Source organism: Phascolarctos cinereus, unplaced genomic scaffold (genome assembly GCF_003287225.1).
Source record: "Phascolarctos cinereus isolate Bilbo 61053 unplaced genomic scaffold, phaCin_HiC Scaffold_3;HRSCAF=262, whole genome shotgun sequence".
NCBI classification, from domain to species: domain Eukaryota; kingdom Metazoa; phylum Chordata; class Mammalia; order Diprotodontia; family Phascolarctidae; genus Phascolarctos; species Phascolarctos cinereus.
This window is the reverse complement of record NW_027555736.1, coordinates 46,084,115-46,103,116: the sequence shown is the minus strand read 5'-3', so window position 1 is coordinate 46,103,116 and position 19,002 is coordinate 46,084,115. Positions and strand designations below refer to the sequence as shown.

The window sequence follows — 19,002 nt, the reverse complement described above, 5'->3', positions numbered from 1 at the left end:
AGAGCTGGTAGGATATTTTCAATAGGCTTGGTCCCTTGAAGGTTTTAGGGTGACAAGCCCAAGTAATGGATGAGAAGGGAAAGTTGTGGCCAAGATGTAGAGGAAGGACTGGATTGGAAGTCAGAAGATGATGAAGCTGACTCTGTCGCTAATTCTCTGTATGACTTTGGGAAAGTCACGACCCACTCTCTGGATCCACCTGGGACCATTCACAGCCCTGAGTGGAGTCTGGGTCTTAGGCTCAAGAATTTCTCCAAATGACAAATGACTGGGTCAACCTAAATGATCTTTTAAGAGCCCTTGAACATAAGCCCCAGGCCCGTGTCAGTGCCTTTGAATGGACTCTGGTGGAGAGAGGCAGCCAAAGCTTATTGCTGGCCATGAGGCCCAATAATGAAGATGCAGGTGGGGGAGGAGAGCTTCCAGGACAAGAAAAGGCTGACCCTGAAGAATGGCTGGTAGCCAATAGAGCTTCCTTTGATGTGTGCATTTGAGAAACACCAAATCAGATCTGTATCCCTTCTGCCCCAGAGGCTCTGCAGAAAGCTCTAAGAAGCTCGGCCTTCTTGTGCAGGGGAGAAAGGAGGAAGGGAGAGAGACAGTAAAGAGGGAGAGGGATGGTGGTCTGTTTTTGGGCAGGGGGAGAGATTAGAAGGAAGATTTTCTTATGTTTTTTCCCATTCCAGCAGTATATTCTCATGTCAGAGCCCTTCTCTGGGCCTCATTTTCCTTTTCTGTGGAATGGAAAGAAAAACAGGAGGTTACCAAGAGAACAAATGGGAAATTGGGCAAGGTTCTGATGAAATAAAGTATTTATATGGGGTCACTATCAGCAACCGTGGTGGAGAAGGTGATTATGAGTGCATGTGGGGAAGAGAGATAGACATTGAATGGAAAAGCATCATCTCTGCCTTCTACAAAACCAGGTCTTTTGTGGTACTTCTTCGAAACCCCACCCTTCACGTCCAGGCATGGATGATCCCATCTTTTCGTGGTCTTATCACAATCAGGAAAGCAGGACTGATGACTTGTGGGACAGAAAGGCAGCAGCTGCTGCCAGTGAGGGCACCAGCACCTCTCAAATTCTGCGCCTACCTACAGGCAGCATAAAAGCAGGGAAAGCCCTTTCTGGGATGATGTTTCACCTGGTTCATTACACAAAAGTGGCAGAGCTGTTTCTTTCGAAAGGAGAAAAAGTGGTAGAGCTAGAAGCAATAGTTTTGTAGTAGATACAGTTCTGTGGGCCTGGGCGATCATTTAGTCAGTCAACACACATTTATTAAGTATTTACTATGTTGCAGGCACTGTGTTAAGCACTAGAGATAGAAAGAAAGGCAAACACTGGGTCGCTTTCCTTGAGTGTATCTGTTCAACAACACATTATGAACACACACATTTATTAACTGTTCAGTTGTGCCAAGAGCTGGCCAAAGGGTTGTACACAAAGAATTCCTAGTGGTTGGTGATGGTGTTTCTGTGTCACCAGGCCAGAAACAGCTCCCAAAACACTGAATTTTTGAAGTTTCCTGTGTAAGACTTAAATCAATGCACTTCCATTGAGTGACCATTGGGTGTCCAGCCTGGTGCTTGGTGCTAGGGAAGAGGTGCTAAAAGCAGGGCTACTCCCATTGGGCACCTCAGTCTAGTTGGGGAGACAAAACTCATAGCCCAGAAAACCCAGTGGGTGCTCAAGTCTTAGACTATCAAAGACTGAATAGATCTCTTCAAGAGGAGGCTGCATATGTTTGTTTGTTTGTTTGTTTTTGTTTGTTTTTTAGGCAATTGGGGTTAAGTGACTTACCCAGGGACACACAGCTAGTAAGTGTCAAATGTTTGGTCTGAGGTTGAATTTTGAACTCAGGTACTCCTGACTTCAGGACTGGTGCTCTATCCACTGTGCCACCTAGCTGCCAGGCTGCATATGTTCTTAAGGAGATTCCAGCACATGTACAGGCTGACTGATTGGCCTCTGAGCTTCGTTGGTCCTCTATCATTCCAGCTTTGATTTCTGAGTCTGCTGTTGGAGTCCACAAGATCCCATAGAGCCCTGGTACCCTAAGCTAATGTTCAGCCACTGTGAGGAGAAGGTTCATGGAGGACATTATGTATTCGTTGTTTTGCAAAGCCCTTGGTGGGAGGCCCTGCCCATGAAATGACATACATATTTCTTTCTATTCTCAGACTCGGGTCCATTCTGGGTTCATGTTTAGATGGGCTCATTATACTTCGGTGGGCAGAGATATCCTTTTTTTGAAGGAGGGAAAGCATTAGGACCAGGTGAGACATCTTTGTGATGGAGGCCCATGCCACAGAAGAGAAAACTGAGGCTCCCAGAGAGAGTAGATTCCATAGACATTCTGACTTCCAGAACTCCAAGTACCAGAAATGTAGAGTGAGAGTGGGAAGAAGCATCACAAGATCCTCTCTCTCTCTCTCTCTCTCTCTCTCTCTCTCTCTCTCTCTCTCTCAATCTCTCCCTCGCGTGTCTCTGTCTCTCTGTTGTATCTCTGTCTCTATCTCTATCTCTGTCTGTCTGTCTCTCTGTTTCTCTCTGTCTCTGTCTCTCTCCTGTAATAAAGAAGGACAGCTTCCCTCACCACAATTTTGAGGACCTGCTCCTGAAAAACTCAGGGATCTCCCCTAGTAAGACAACACCTGACCACCTCCCCCATCCACCAGTCAAAAGCTCTGACTTGGCAAACAGCATACAAGATCAAAGAAGCAAGCCTCTCACATGGGTTAGAGAATAGGACAGGTTATCAAACGACCTGTCTATGAGTTTTGGCTCTGCCCCTCAGCTACCATAATACCTTAAGTAAATGGCTCCCTTTTCTCTGTTCCTTAGTTTACTCTTCTGAAAAATGAGGGTTGGACCATTCCAGCCCTGGCACACTTTGGGTCTGAGAGCACTCTGAGGCCATGAGGCTATACCTATTTCAGGAGCACAGAGCAAAGGAGTGATTGGAAGGGGTGAAGGGTTAATTATGAAAGTCTTCCTAGAGGAGGTGAGTTTGAGACTGAATTTTGAAGGACAGAAAAAGGGTCATGAACAGTCGGAGAGGTGAGATGAGAAAATTCCAGGCAGGTTTGAAGCTGTACATCCAAAGAACCAGGTAGAGCTCAGGGTAAATAATGTCTAGCCTTCAGAGGTGACATTGGTTAGATGTCAAAGAACGGAAAAGGAACCTTAAGAAAAAATAATTCACATTTCTATAGCAGCTTTCAGGTTTCCAAAACAATTTCCTCACAACAGAACCAACCACATGGAGTGAGTAATTCAAATATTATATCCCCATTTTACATATAGGAAAACTGGGTCACATACAGCCATTAAGTCAGAACTAGAACTCCCATTTATCTCTTCTGAATCCAAAGCCATTGGTATTTTCACTGGGTCTTACTGCCTCAAAGACCAGAGTGAGAAAGAATCAGATGGCATTGACTGTGAGCTAGCTTTCTAGAAGACCTCAACCTAATACTGTGATTGGTGAGTCGCAAACCTTAAGGTGGCCCAAGGCTTCAATGCATAGGGGCTTACATGCACCTCAGTTCCATTCTCACTTCCATCCACCCTGCCTTGTTCCATGTCAGTCAAGCATCCCAGGTAGCCCAGCTGTCTCCCATTACTCAGGGTTAGTTTCAGCATTGTGGTATAGTATGGTAAAGTTCAAATCAGGAAGACCCAGATTGAAAATCTGGCCTTTGACACTTACCAGATGTGTGACTCTAGGCAAGACCTCTAAGTTTTGGAAACCTCCATTCCTCATTTACAAAATAAGGATGATAATTAACAGCACCTACCTCTCAGTGTTCTTTTGAGGATCAAATGATATAACGAGTGTTAAGGAAAGCTCTGTAAGCCTGAAAGTGCTATGTATATCTGAGTTTTTATTGTTGTTAGTGAGTCATCAGGATATACAGGAAAAAGAGCTATCCTTGGAACCAGGAAGACTTGGGTTCAAATCCTGCCTCTGACACATACTGTGTAACACTGGCTATGTTACTAAACTTCTCTGTGCTCTAAGACCCTACAGCAGCTAGATGACACAGTAGATAGAGCACTAAGCCTGGAATTAGGAAGACTCGAGTTCAATTCCGACCTCAGACACTAATTGGATGATCCTAGGCACGTCACTTAATCTGTTCACCTTGCTTTCCTCAACTGTAAAATGGGAATAATTTCTCAGGGTTGTTGTGAGGATAAAATAAGACCATATTTGCAAAGCCCATAGTGCAGTGGCCGGCACTTGGTAAGTACTACATAAAGGCTTATTCTCGTACTTAAGTAGAACTCAAAGGTGAAGAGGTGGAGAGAGTTTCCTTATTTGGGTGTGTCCTATGCCAATGAAATTATAGATCCAGTCGTTATCCTTATCCTCGTCACCATCATCACCATTATTCTCACCTCCACAGCTGCATTTCTGCACTCATGGGTGTCTTGGTTCTCTGCCCTCTCTCCTAATACACACAGTCTCTTCCAGTTCTCTCTATGTCTCTCTCTCTCTCTGACTCCTTCTGTGTCTGTCTCTCTCTCTCCCTCTTCCTCCTCCCATCTGTTTCTCTATATCTATCTCTCTGTTTCTCTCTGTGTCTCTGCCTCTGTCTCTGTCTCTCTGTCTCTGTCTCTCTGCATCTGTCTGTCTGTCTGTCTGTCTCTCTCTCTCTCTCTCTCTCTCTCTCTCTCTCTCTCACACACACACACACACACACACACATACATACACACATACACTCACACATCATACTTATTCCCACTTACAATCCTTTTTCCATTTGCCAGTGTGACAGCTGAGACACCAGCCAGGTGTTCCCAGGGACAGAGAGCATTGGCAGCCAAACCTTGCCAGCCTGATTGTGCAACCATATCCCTGCTGGGTGGCAAGTTTCCTCCCCATCCACACCATGTATAACATTAATAATTTGCAGATGGACGTGGTTCCTTAAGGTTTTCCAAGCCTTCTCCTCCATCCTCCTCTCTCCCTTTCCAGATCTCACCTGTCCTTCAAAGCCCCACTTACATGCCACTGCCACCAAGGAGCCTTCCTATGCCAGACTCCAGCCCACACTAACCTTCCCTTTCTCTAAATTTGCTGAGCACTAAGTGCCTAGGCCATGTGTTCTAGTTCTTGGTTATCTGGTTTTGCGTTGCTCTCCAAGTATTTTGCATGTGAGTTGTCTCTCCAGCCAGACTATGAGGTTCCTAAGGGCAAGGGACACACTATCTCTTGTCTCCCCCACAAGGTGAGCCACTCTTAAGCTGACTGCAGTGCCTCCTCCACCTCCATCCTTGGTGCTAAGCAAGTGACATCCCTCAGGATATCAAACCCAAGACAAACCCCTGTGGCCACCATTGACATGAGAGTCCCATGGAGGATGGAGAGATTGCATGGAGGTGGGGAGAGGGGATCAGACTTGTGGCACTGCCTGGTGTGGAAGCTGAGGCACCGGCCAGGTGTTCACAGGGACAGAGAGAGCAGTGGCAGCCGATCTTTGCCAGCCAGACTATGCCATCACATCCCTGCTGAGTAGCGTGTAAAGCAAAGCTGGGAAAGCCACCTAGAGTGTGAGTGTTAGATAAATGTGTCCAGGCAGAAGGCGTGATTTGAGCTGGGGAGGCGCTAGGGACCGCAGAGTCTGTGCCAAAGTGGGTCAGCTCCATCATCCGCAGCTCAGCAATAACAAAGTTGATTCTCCCCACTCCCTTCTTTCTTCTTCCTCTTCTCCCCCCACCCCCAAATCGCCTCATCCAGACAGATTCACCCAACCACTCTGGTCAATTAGTCAGAGTAGCCGAATGGAAATCATGAATCACAGCTCTCTTGTCACACACCCCCCCAAACATCCCAGAAAGATAATAAATAACATAATCACAGAATTAAAAAATAATCATCGGTCATAAATAATGCAGTTCCCCAATTACATAACCCAGCTGCCCACAGAGCCAGAGAGGCAGGAGGAAAGGGAGGCAGAGAGGAGAAATGCTTTGTCAGGTGAGGTAAGAAGAAACTGGTGAGCTGCTGGAGGAAGGCAGATGCAGGGGTCACTGCTCCCCTGAGCCTGTTGGAAACCTCCAGAACTGAGGGATGCATGTTTTTGCTTCCTTAGCTTCAAGGGAGCAGAAGCCACAGGGAGGCAGTGGGAGTTCGGGGCCCAGGGAGATTGGAGCTGAAAGGCTAGATGGGAGTGCAGTCATTGAAAAGCATGCATGGAGAAGGGATGCCAGAAGCCAGATCCCTTTTCTGATGTCAGCTGCATCCTTCACACCTGTCTGCTCACTCCCCATACCCACTCCTTCACTTAGTTGTAGCTCCACTAACCTAAAGCTGGGCATCTTGCCCTCTGCGCAGCCCCACTCACGTCCCAGGTGGGAGATATCTGAAGGCTCAGTGCCAACAGCCCTGGGCCCTTCCTGGGATTCTGGGGATGTTTATAATTAACTGTAAGTCCAGTTGGGTGCTGAGGGTCCCCACACAATATTGTGAAATCCCAAAGTCTGTTGCTAACACCTTTCCCCTCTTCTGTTTCCCTACTTCCCCTGACTAGGAGCTCAGGTCCCTCAGGGTCTCTTTCTTCTCTGGAAGGGAGGCCTTTGAAAGCTTCATTCTTCTCGCCATGAGAGATACTTACGTGTGTTCTCCTTTTGTTTCAGGATAAGAGGTACACGTAGAGAGAGATGCTAAACCCACAAGAATGGTAATGGAGGCATTTCAGGCAGTCTGAGAGAAGGGGCTAGAGATTCTTTCTGACATTCCTCACGTCATACCAAGTAGGCAACTGCCTACTCTTTTTTAAGATAAGGCCATTTTTGTTCCCTAGTCCTATCTTTTAAGGACTAAGTCTCCTTATCTCATCTAGGCTGGAAGTGCTGGGGCTATTTATGAGTCAATTTCCATTACTGATCAACATGGGAACTTAGACCTGCTCCATTTCTTACCTAGGCCTGTTTGCCTTTCGTTAGGTAATCTGATGGCCTCCAGTTCCAGGGACTCACTCTATTCAGGCTACATTTAGCATGAATACCCAATCAGCTTAGCTTACTACAGCTCAGAACTCCTAAGCTCAAGATATCCACCTGCCTTAGTCTCCCCAGTGGCAGAGATGATGGGTATGCACCACTACACCTCCTAGCCTTTCCAGGGGGAGTTGGTTGCTACCAGACCTTTTACCTGGTCAAATATTCATGCCATATGTTCTTTGTACAAGAGACCATGTTCTGCATGAGTTAGAGGCAAAGCATCTAGCAATCCCTTTCAAATAGATCAGGCAATCCTGTAAATGGCTTTTCTTTTCTCTGGCTGCCCTATGCCATCCCATGCTTTCGAGCTCATGGCATGGTGAAGCTGGTGCCTTATGGGGGTAAAGTGAAGGGTGCACCTCCCTTTATCCAGGACCCACATATCTGCAGTCTGTATATCAATGTGGATCAACATCTGCTCTGTAACCTACAGTCTTAGAATGTTGTTTGGGGGCGCTAAGAGTTTAAGTGATTTGGTTAGGGTCACCCAACTAGAATGTGTCACAGAAAGGGTTTGAACTAAGGCCTTCCTGACTCTGAGATCAACTCAATCAATTCCAAATATTTTGTAGATGGGAAAGCCAATGCTTAGATATGGGAAGTGGCTGTCATGATGTAAAATATCCCTCCACCTCCACCCAGGCAGTTCAGGTTTTCTCGTGATGGGGCCCTTCTGGACTTGATACAGAAACTCTGTTGAAGATCCCCAGCTCAGATCACCTTTATTGAGAGGGCTAGACTTAGATGACATCTAAGGTCCTTCATAGCTCTAAATCTTTGTTCCTGTGATCCTGTTCCTTCCATGCTGAACCTATCAGTTGGTCACTTTCCCAGGAACGTAATATAGGAAAAGGATTCCCTATTCCCTATTTAATAAGATCCTTCAGTCCTCTGTTTCTCAGCTTCCTCATCTGTAAAATGGAGACAGCTCCTGTCATGACTGGCAGAGGTACTTACATTCCATTAACTATTTAGTAGCTAGAGATCTCTGCATATCTGTGCCTAGGTGCCCAAACCCAGAGAGGACATTAGGGGATCATCCAGTCTGTAGAATGTAAACTTCTAAGGGGCAAAGGTTATTTCCATTTTTGCCTTTTTATCCTCAGTGCCAAGGAAAGACAGTGTAATTAATGGATAGAGAGCTGGTCTTGGATTCACAAGACTTGGGCTCGAGACCCACCTCTAACATACTGACTGTATCATGCTTAATAAGAGTTTGCTGAATTGAATATAATCCCTCTGGAAGGCAGTCAATATAGTTCTGGAATTGCAGTCAGGAAAGCCCTGAGTTCGAATGTCACCACTAATATTTTTTGCTGTAGTCACTTCATTTCTCTGAGGTTCAGTTTCCTCATCTGTGAAATGGAGATAATTTCTTAGGACCCTATCTCACAGGGTCATTGTGAGGCTAAAAGGAGGTAATCTATATTAAGTGCTTTGCAGAGCATATAAATGTTCATTTTTCTCAATGCCTTCAGATAGAACTGTATATTTTACTTAGTCTTGGACAGGTAGTATCAGCTCCCTGGACAGCGACATGTTTCCCCATGGAAATCTCCAGTCATAGTCATTAATACAAAGGCTCATAGAATTTAGGGCTCAAAGGGCCCTTAGAAATAATAAAATATAACTCCTTCAAATACAAATGATATTTAGGCAAGGAAACTGAGGCACAGAGAGAAGCAATTTTTAGTATAGTAACCCTGGGATTTGAATTCAGGTCCTCTGGCTCCAAATCACTCTTTCCACTAAGAATCTGTCTTCACTGAGTGTCCAGCCCTGTTCTACATATTTCAAGAAGCTAAAGGGAAGCCACAGTCTGGTTGGAAAGATGGATGCAAGGAAATAAGTACCTGCTATGTGCCAAATACTACGTCAAGTGCTTCACAAATATTATTCCATTTGATCGCAATCCTGGGGGAGGGGGGTATGTGTTATTATTATTGCCATTTTACAGATGATGAAAGTGAGACAGACAGAGGCTAAATAACTTGTTCAGGGTCACACACCCAGTAAGTTTCTGAATACAGATTAGGACTCAGGAAGATGAATGTTCAAATGGAGGAAGACAACATGCAAACAGCTATGTACATAGAATATATGTGTAAAGGGGAGTGTAATAAAAAAAGGAAGGTACTGGCAGTGGGAGTTGGGGCGGGGAGGATGAGTAGAAGGGCCTCCTAAAGTAGGTGAGATTTGAGCTGAGTCTTCATGGAAGCCAATAAGTAAGTGCAATTAAGGAGAGAGAGCATTCCAGACATGACAGACCACCTGTGAAAAAAGCATAGTTGGTACATGGAGTGCCATGAGTGAGGAGGCCAGTATTACTGGGTCACAAAATACTTAGAAGAGAGTAGAGTTTAAGAAGACTGGATAGGTAGGAAGGGGTCAGGTTGTGAAGGACTTTAAAAACCAAACAGATGATTCTATATTTGAGCCAGAGATTATAGTGGGAACCACTGGAAATCATTGAGTAGGGAGATAACATGGTCAGATCAGAGCTTTAGGAAGATTTTTGGCAGCTAAGTAGAAGATGGCCTGGAATACAAGGCTAGAGGCAGGAAGATGAACTGGAAGGCTACTGCATAGTTCCAGTGTGAGACTACAAAAGCTTGCGTCAGGGATGTTATGAAGTAAAAAAGAGAAGATGGCACCATATTGGTTATGTGGAATTAATGCAAGTGAAGAGCCACCAGTGACACCAAGGTGTTGAGCCTGGGAGACCGAGAGGATGTTGGTGCCCTCAACAGTAATGGGGGAAATGGAATGCTTAGGGTGAATGCTGGGATCAGCAAAGAAATTGGCCTGGTTAGAATTTAATGGAACGTATGCAGGGGCATCAACATTTTGGCCAAGATAGTTGTTACAACCAGACTGTGGAGGATTTTGAATGTCATGCTAAGTGTAGATTGTAGCCAGTAGGCAATAGGGAGCCCTGGAGGTTTTTGAGTAGGAGAGTGACATCATAAAAGTGGTGTTTTAGGAAGATTGGTCTGACAGCTATAAAGAATGAAGTAGTGAGGGATAGAGGCCAGTTAGATTATCCACAGAAATTTTCCTGTGGTAAATAGGACCCAGACTAGGGTGATGGTGGGAGGAATGGAGATGGAAGCAGCATGGTACAGTGGAAAGAACATTGTCTGGAGGCAGAGAACCTGGGTTCAAATCCTGCCTGTGTGACCTAAAGCAAAGCACTTAACTTCCTTCTATCTGAATATCCTCAGCTATAAAACAAAGGCAGGGGGAAAGGGGGTGGTAGATTAGATGACCCCCAAGATCCCATCCAGCTCTAGATCTGAAATACTGAATCGAAAGGAATGGAAATTTTGAAAGAATACTTGGTGAGTCATGATCCAGCTGACCTCTCAGGCTTTACCCAGCTCGAAGAATTTGTGACTCTATGATTGTTGGTCTCTCACAGGGGAAGCAGCCGGGAAACAGGGAAGACAGAAAGAAAGAAAGAAAGAAAGAGGATGAGTATTCCCTACAGATTTCAGCCTTCCTTCCCAAATGCTTATCACATTCTTATCCTCTACAGTAAAGGCAACTCATAGCCATCCCTTCCATCCAGATGCCTCAAGAGTCCTAGATAGAGCAAAGGTTTCTGGGGAGAATGGCAGTGTGTCATATTAAGAATACTGAAGGTCTTAGGAGTCAGGAGACCTGGATGGTAGCTCTAGTCTGGGCTGTAGTTTCCTTCCTTATAAAATGAAAGGACTGGATAGATGATATCTGAAGACCCTTCTAATTCTCTCTCTCCCTGTCTCTCTCTCTCCCTGTCTCTCTGTCCCTGTCTCTCTCTCTCTCTCTCTCTCTCTCTCTCTCTCTCTCTCTCTCTCTCTCTCTCTCTCTCTCTCTCTTTTTCTCTCTCTCTCTCTCTCTCCTGTCTCTCTTTCTCTCCCCTCTCTTTCTCCCACCCTCCCTCCTCCCTACCCGTCTCTCTCTTTCTCATGTGTATATAATTATTTCCCAGTACTCTGAGACAATCCTGAATTACATGTAGACAAAATGATTATTAAATCTTTGAGGGAAATCACACATTCCAAGTAACCTAAAGTAAAGAGGCAGGTGGTGAGGGGCTCCCTGAATTAGCCCCACGCCCACACTGTCTGTTTTTCCATGGCCAGAACCCACTCTTCTGCTCCTCTGTCTGGGGCCGGCCGTCATGGTAGGCGGAATACACAGCAAGGAATGCTGCTTTAGGATTTGAAAGGGGACCAAGAAACACTCCTAGCCTGCAGATAGCTCCACTCAGTTCAATTCAAATATTTATTAAAGCATTTGCTATGTGCTGAACACTCTGCAGGATTCTGGGAAAGACCTGAACAAGGATTTACATTAAAAATTACAATTTTAAAGTCTGGCCTGAGATACTTACTAGCTGTGTGACCCTGGGCAAGTCACTTAACCCCAACTGCCAAAAAAAGTTAAAATGTTAAATTTGGTAACACATGGTCCCTGCTCTCATGGAGCTTACAGTCTCGTAAGGGGACACTACACATACACACATTACTAAAATACAGGAATAGGTTGGAAGGGCTTTGAAGAAGTGAAAAATCAAGCATCAGTGTTCTAAAGGCCTGAAAGGGAAGGGCATTACTGGGGCAGAGGGGCAGGAATGAGAGAAAAACAAATCAGAGAAGGAGGCCTGGCCTTTAAAGGCTCCCAGCCCCAGCTGGCCTAATGCCTGGAATTCTATCATTAGTATCTTTCCTTAAGGCCAAGTAATTGAAGACCTCTGTTAATAATTATTATAATTATAATGACCAACAATAATATTTGTATAAATAATCCTTTAAGGTTTTCCAAGCACTTTTGAACCTCACAATGGTTCCGTAGACAGCAGGCATTATTATTCCCATTGGGAAGACAATGGAATGATAGATGTGAAGACACTTTGGAAAATGTTAAAGCATAGCCTAGATGAAATGGATGCTTCTGACTCTTGACTGGGCCATTCCTTGATTTAGGTGGGCCTCCAAGGTCTGTTTTAGTTGCCCTGGGAGAGGTAGCTAGGTTAATGAGTCTGCGGTGGGGCCTGTGTGCAAGGAAAAATCTATCAACCAACCTCCTCCAATTCCCAGGCATACTTGGTGTAGACATTTGGAATTTGAAATGGTCAGGTTTCTTAAACTTGGCCCCAGAGCATTTTAAAAGTTGTTTGCTTTGGGGTAGAGGGGACAAGAGGAATATTGTGTGTGTGTGTGTGTGTGTGTGTGTGTGTGTGTGTGTGTGTGTGTGTGTGTGCGCCTTTTAGAAGTTCCATCTTTGGGAGTCCCAAAGACCCTGGTTTTTCTCTTTCCTTCTGTTGCTGTATGACCTTGGTCAAATCATTTCAGCCCCTGTCTTCTCTCCAGACCTTAAGCAAGTCACATCTCCTTTGAGCCTTGGTTCCCTCATCCATAAATTTAGCGGTTAGATTTGATCAAGGATTCTTAATCTTTTTATGTCATGCACCCCTTTGGAAGTCTGGACTCAGAATAATGTTTTTAAATAATTAAAGCAAATTCTCAATTTCAGTTAGAGATTAGTGGAAATGATGATATTATGTTTTCCCATCCAAATTGGCAGACCCCCGAAAATCTGTCCATGGACTCTTTGGAATTCTCAGGTTAAAAAGTCCTAGACCAGATGACCTCTAGGATCCTTTCCAACTCTGAATCCAAGATTTAGATCTTTCTTCCCTGTCCCCTCTCCCATTTGCCTCCTCTGTCACTCTGGCTTGTCCCCATCCCGATTGATCCTATGTCTCCTCCAACCTTGGTCCTTCTCTCCCAATTTTTTTTACCCCATTTAGACTTTCCAGAGCACTTTTATACCCATTACATAATCTGATCTCTAGATTCCTGCAATGTAGCCAGAAATAACAAATATTATGCCCAGTTTGCATATGGGGAGAAAAATGGGACGAGGTGGGTAATATGTATAAATTCATACAGCAAGACCTAGGAGTAGGTCCTAGATTTCTAGATTCCAATCGAGTGTGTTGTATTGTTTTATTTTGTTTTATTACCCAGTGAGCAGATCATTGGGACTTTGGAGAAGACTGACATCTCCTGATCACAAGTTAGTTAGGAGCAGTTGGTCCAGTCCCTTTCCCTGGGTACCATAATTTCCTTCCATCCTCAAGTTGCCCCCAACCTGAGCAGTTAGTTTGAGACTGACTTGGGTTCCCAGGCAGGACAAAGGGTATATTGACAGGGATTTGAATATATCTTCATGTGACTAAGGGTCAGCAAGATATATAAGACTTGTAATGAGATCCATAACAAAGTCTTGGATGCTGTAATCTCCTGAGAGAAACTGATCTTGGGAAATGTGGCCCAGAGAGACAAGCTGGGGTCACACTGATATTGACCAGCTAGATTTCACCTGGGAAGGATGCTGGAGTGTGTTGCCCAGAAATGATTCTAGAGTTCAGTAAAATCCAACAAATATTTATCTGCATACTATATGCCAAGCAGTTGTGCTAAGTGCTAGAGATATGAAGACAAAAATAAAATAATTCCTGCCCTGAGGGAGCTTATATTTTACTTGAAGAAAACAGTTCATAGAAAATTATATATGTGTATATTATATATAGGTTATACATACACTATATATAATGTGTGTATATAGTGTATGTACAACCTACATATAACAAACACATATATTCATATATATAACATATGCCAATTAACTGTGAAAAGGTGGGAGTTAATAGCTAAGGGAATCAGAAAGAACTTGTTGTAGGAGGTGGCTTTTTAGCCTAGCCTTGAAGAAATTGAGGGATTCCAAGAGGCAGAACAAGGTGGAAGAATCCATGCAAAGTAACAGAGACGGGGCTGGATTGTCATGTATAGGGAATGTCAAGGAGGCAGGCTTGGCTGGAGTGCTGGGTGTGTAACAGGGAGTAATGTGAAATCAGACTAGAAAGAGAGCTTGGAGCCAGATTGTCACAGGCTTTAAATGTCAAGCCAGGGAGTCTATGGTTTCTTCTAGAGACAGTGGGGAGTACCTGAAACTTCTTGAACTGGAGAATGACATGGTCACTTTAGGATTCTCATTTTGGCAGCTATGTGGAAGACAGATTAGAAAAGGAAGAGCCTAGATGCAGGAAGACAAGTTAGGAGGCTATTGGAACAGTCCATGGGAAAAGGGCTGAGCTAAGGTAGTGGCGAAATGATTGGCAAGAAGAAAATGGAAGTAAAGTATTAGGTAAGATCAATGAGAGTTGGCAATTGATTGGATATGTGAGTGAGGGAGAATTAAAAGCTCAAAATGACACCAAAGTTGTCCATCTGATTATTGTCTCACAGATCTAGAGCTAGAAGAAACCTGAGAGTTCTTCTGGTCCAATCTCCTTTTACATATGAGGAAATGGAATCCTAGAGAGTTTAAATGATTTGCCCAAGGTCATTCAAATAATACTTATTATTATTCTGCAACTTTTAAATAGCAAATTTGCAAAATACTCTCTTCACAACAATCCTGCGAAGTGGGTATTAAAAATACTTTTACCTCCTATTTTACAGATGAGGAAACTGAGGCTCAAAGATTTTTAACTTGTTTGACCAAGGCCATTGAATTAAAAAGTGCCAGATCCAGTATTCAAAGCCAGGTATGATGCAAATATGCTTTCTCTGGCAATTTGTTGCTTCTTTCATTTCCCCAGCACCTCACTGCCCCCCCCCAAGTGATTCAGTTAACATATAGCAGCTAGTATGTGTAGGGGCAAGAACAGAGCCTAGTTCTTTCTGACTCTGAGTTTGGACTTTTAAGCACTGTACTATACTGCCTTTGTAGGCCCACACCTTGTTTGCTGTAATTCCATCATTAGAACTTCATTCTTTTGGATGTGCTATAGGCACCCAGACAATCCTGGCTGATTAATGATATGGTACAGCAGGTGGGAGAGTCCACTTTTCCTGCTGATATGAAATATGCTTAGAATTTGGGTGAGAGGTTTCAGGGCAGCATCACTCTGCTCACAAAGGAGTTTGAAATTGCTTTCTTAAGGAAAGAAATGTGAATATTTGCTCTTGTGATTCTTAGGGTTCAGTGAAGACCCTGACTCTTCGTGACCCTTCTCCCTGTACTCTGACTGGGGCTGTTGAGGAGCCTCCAGGTGGCCCAGCTTTGTTTTAGTCAAGAACTGGAAAACCTGTTGTTAGAGAGAGGAAGTGGGTGAAGGGCCAATTCTCTGGCGCCTGGAGCACTTTCATTTTTCCATTTAATATTACCTCCTGAAGCAGTGGATGGAGGTTACAGAGGCAAATTTCTGCTCAAGGTAAGGGAGAACTTCTAATGATGTGAGCCATCTTTTGAAAAACACTTAGCACAGTGCCTGGCACATAGTAGGCACTTAATAAATGTTTATTGATTGAAAAGTGGAAAGGGTAGCCTCAGGAGGTAGTGAGTTTTTCATCCTTAGAAGGGCTGTAGAGGGTATGTCTGTTCTAAGGTGAGTTGGACCTCTAAGGTCCAATTCGGAGATCTTATAAATTGCTTAAGGCCTTTTCCTTGCCCTTGGATTAACCTGGGAAGACCATAGTGGGAGTTTGCTTCCCAGAATTGTTGGCCCAGAGAATCCTCCTGTCTTTGCCTATCCTTTACAGACCACAGTGATGGATGTCAACTAGGGAAGTCAATAATACTGGAAATTGGCATTGAGCAGAACACATAGCAAATGATCCATAGGATGGAAATACCCTAAGGTTTTGTGTTCAGGGAGACACATCAGATTTATAATCCAACCAAGATGGCAGCTTGGCATAGAGGAATGAGCATTGCGCTGGGAATAAGTAGTTATGTGACCCTAGAGTCTAGGACCTAGACTAATCACGTCCCTTCTCAGAACTTCTGTTCTTCCAGTTAGGAGAGTTATATAGATGATCTAAAAAACCCTCCTTTCAAATCTTGTAATCTATGAATATTTTCTCTATGTAAATGGCACAGGTAAAGGGGTCTACACAGGGGGCCTATAGGCTCCCCTCCTCCTAAGTACTCATCATCATTCATGAAATATGTAATCAGATTCTCCTCTGGTCTTTATTGAGTACAAAGTATTCCCTAAGGGTGAGGCTGGGCCAGCCTAGAAAGGCAGGAGAAAAACAAATTGTATTTTTAGTAAAGCCATTATGAGAAGAAGTGGACAAACCACTTAACCTTCCTATCCCCTGATTTTCTCTGTTTATAAAATCATACTGAGCTCCTCGTCAGGAGATAATGTGGAAATAATCAGTGCTTACCGAGTATCTGCAGATCCTTTGGGAGAGCTATCTCCAAGGTGGGCTGCAAACACTACCTTCATCATGATTAATAGGAGGGGCCATTCATACCCATAGAAGAGGTAGGTGACCTGTCTATGCAGCATGATTTAAATTATCTCCCTCACCCACCTGCCCTAGTGCCTAAAGTTCCCTCATTAGTGCTTTCTCCCTTTGGGGTCAGCATTACGCTCTCCAGGTTCCCTCCAAATCCCAGGGGATAGAGGAGGAAAGAGTATAGTAGGGCTACACCTTTCAAACGCCTTCTTCTGGGACAGATGGCAGAGGCAAAGTCATACCATCTTAGATTACACATGAGGAAACTGAGGCAAAGAGAAATGAAGTGATTTACCCATGGTCACATAGCCAATAAGTGTAGGATATGAATTCTGACTCCATGTTCAGTGCTCTATACCAGCTGTGCTATGCTTATATAGTACATTATAGCATGATAGTTCCCTAGAAGAAAAAAGGACAGAGAGAAGAAAACAAAAAATAGGGACCGTCTCCCTGAAACAGGCTCTTCCAATTATCTAATTTCACCTAATATTAACAAAGAAGGCTTGCTGTCCTCATATGACAGGTACAAGGCAGTGAGGTCCTGCCCAGGAGTTCCCCTCAGAGAATCTCCCTCAGGCTCCAGGTGGCATTCGGGACACATTTTACAGAATGACACCATCACAGCCAAAGATGCTCGTGATGGTGACAGTAATGGGTGACAGTTAAGAAGAGTTAGAAGGGACCTCAAAGACTGTCTAGTCCAACCCACACCCAAAGAATAAGACCCTCGACAGCTCACATGGAAACAGTCATCCAGTTTTTGCCTGGAGATGCAGAGGGAGGAGGAAGCTCCTGCCTCCAAGGCAGCCCATTTATTAATCCAGCCTGCTTTTGGCAAGCTCTCACTGTTGCAAAGTTCCCTTTTCCTTCCACTAAGCCCAGATCTGCCTTTTTGTACTTTTTCACCCAATTGTCTATAATTCCACCCTCCAAGGGATAAGCAGAACAAGCCTAATCCCTCTTCCACATGATAAACCCTTCAAATGCTTGAAGCCAGATATCATGGCCCCCTTGAGCTTTCTCTTTTCCAGGATAAATGTCCTCAGTACATCCCACCTGTCCTCATATGGCATGACCTTAAGGTATGTGTGTGTCATCATGCTGGTCATGCCACCCCATTCTTCCTAATAACACTTTATGCATTACTTTTCCCTATTAGAATGTAAGCTCCTTGAGGCTAGGGATTGGCTTGCTTTTTGCTCATATTTGTATTCTCAACACATAGCACAGTGTACACAGTATGTGCTCCATCTATCTGTTTGTCTGTTCTGTCAGCCTGTCTGTCTGCTGTCCATCTATGCCCATCCTAAAATGGAGGGCCCAGAGCCAAACACAATAATCCAGATGGATTCACACCAAGGCAAAGTATAGCAAGGTTACCATTACCCTCATCTTGGATGCTATGTCTTTCTTAGTGCAGACCAATACTGCATCACTCTTTTTGGCTGCTATATTACATTCTTGACTCTCACTGAGCTCACAGTCCACTAAAGCCTCGCATCTTTCTCAGACCAACTGCTTCCTAGTCATACCCCCACTGTCTTCTACACATAAAGCTGGCTTTAACCCAAGTGTAAGATTTATATCACTCCCTATTAAATATTATTTTAGTAGATAAGGTAGGACACTATCTTTTAATGGTAAGGGTGACATGAGAATTGAGAGAAGAGCCTACAGTCCCATTCTACATACAGCCCTTTATCCATCCCCCAGTTCTAGTCTTGTCAGTATTTTTTTGGATCCTAGCTCTGTCTTCCACCATGTTAGCTAACCCTCTCTACTTTAAATGATAAGCACATTTGATAAGAATGCCATCTTTGCCTTTATCCAAGTCACTGATGAGAAGTGTTAAATAGTTCAAGGCCAAGCACAAATCCCTTGGGTACTCTACTAGATGCCTCTCTGAATGTTGACATCAAACCATTTGACTCTGGATCTGGCCATCCGACTAATTCTGTGCCTTTGTGCCTATGCTATCACCTAGCGTGTCCTTCCCCACAAGAATAACATTGTACTTCATCAAATGCTTAGCTAAAATCTGGGTAAATTATGTCTACAACCTCCTCTTGACCTATTGGTCTAATAATTCTGTCACGAAAGGAGATATGGTTAGTCTGGCATGACTTATTCTTGGTGATGCCATGCTGGCTCTTTTTTTTTTTTATCACTGCTTCCTTTTCTAAATGGGCATTATCATCCCTTTCTTAATGAGTTCCAGGCATTAAAATATAGCTCACAAGTCTATAGTCTTCACCCCTCCCCCGTTCTCTTCTCTTTTTGAAAACTGGTCTCACTTTTCCTATCCTGTGTCACATCTCCCTTTTTTTTTTTCAATTATCTAAGTTCATTGACAATGACTCAATTACCACATTCAAAAGATTTTTAGTACCCCAGAATGAAGGTCATCTGGGCCTGGTAACTTGACTTCATCAAGAGAAGCTCTCTTTCTATCTCCATAATTATTTTGGATATCAACTCTTTATTATCCATTTTTGTTTTGTCCTTTCCAGTCCAAAAATTATTTTCTTTGGCAGAGAAAAGAGAAACAAAATAAGAGTTGAATAGTTCTGCATTATTATTTTCACCCAAACCTCCCATCATTCACAAGTGCCTGACATATCATAGGTGCCTAATAAATGTGTCTTATCTTAACTTGACCCCAAGCAATGACCATTTGAC

At 43.9% G+C, this 19,002-nt stretch overlaps 1 protein-coding gene across 2 annotated transcripts in view; it reads left to right on the top strand.

Moving 5' to 3' along the window:
• Positions 1-19,002, top strand: part of INSYN1 (inhibitory synaptic factor 1) — a 55,281-nt gene that overhangs the window by 8,682 nt on the left and 27,597 nt on the right. Inside the window, exon 1 of one of the 2 annotated variants that reach the window (XM_078150798.1) lies at positions 2,193-2,277. The exons of the other annotated variant lie outside the window; for it this stretch is intronic. The gene's annotated coding sequence lies outside the window, so the exon portion shown is untranslated. Of the gene's footprint in view, positions 1-2,192; positions 2,278-19,002 lie in introns of those variants that run through there. 2 annotated transcript variants of the gene reach the window in all.